The 558-nt window shown below is 37.3% G+C and overlaps 1 pseudogene; it reads left to right on the top strand.

Moving 5' to 3' along the window:
• The first annotated feature begins 222 nt into the window (after window positions 1-222).
• Window positions 223-341, top strand: LOC111745707 (annotated as a pseudogene).
• Window positions 342-558: the final 217 nt, after the last annotated feature.

Raw genomic sequence — 558 nt, 5'->3', positions numbered from 1 at the left:
TACCTTTTTTACTTTACCTGTCAGATATATTTATAGGTTAAATGATATATCTGGGATTTCCTTTAAAATAATACTGCTTCTCTCCGCTAAAAAAGGTAGAATAGGTAAGACATTAAATTAGCAAAAGGTTGGTTAATTGTTGAAGCTGGGGGCTCATGATACTATTCTATTATTGTGTATACTTGGGATTTTTCATAGTAAGTTTAAAAACAAAAAAAGTGAGTCTACCGCAATGCTACCCTGAATAAGCCCGATCCCATCTGATCTCGGAAGCTAAGAAGGGTCGGGCCTGGTTAGTACTTGGATGAGAGACCACCTAGGAAGACCAGGTGCAGTAGGCGTAAAAATTTTAAAAAATGAGAGATTGTAAGCTGACAAGGTCCTTGCAATCTATGAGGTCAACCAAGGGTTGCCTTGCCTAAAAAAAAAAAAAAAAAAAAAAGTGAATTAACTTAGAAGAGAGCACCTGAACACTATAGATCAGCACTGTCCAGAAGAATTTGGTGATAGCAGCTCTCGATACTGGAAGAGAGACATGCTGCCTTACAACTGTTTATA

This window comes from Pteropus vampyrus, unplaced genomic scaffold, assembly GCF_000151845.1.
Source record: "Pteropus vampyrus isolate Shadow unplaced genomic scaffold, Pvam_2.0 Scaffold6, whole genome shotgun sequence".
Taxonomy (NCBI): Eukaryota; Metazoa; Chordata; class Mammalia; order Chiroptera; family Pteropodidae; genus Pteropus; species Pteropus vampyrus.
This window is presented reverse-complemented; position numbering and strand designations above follow the sequence as displayed.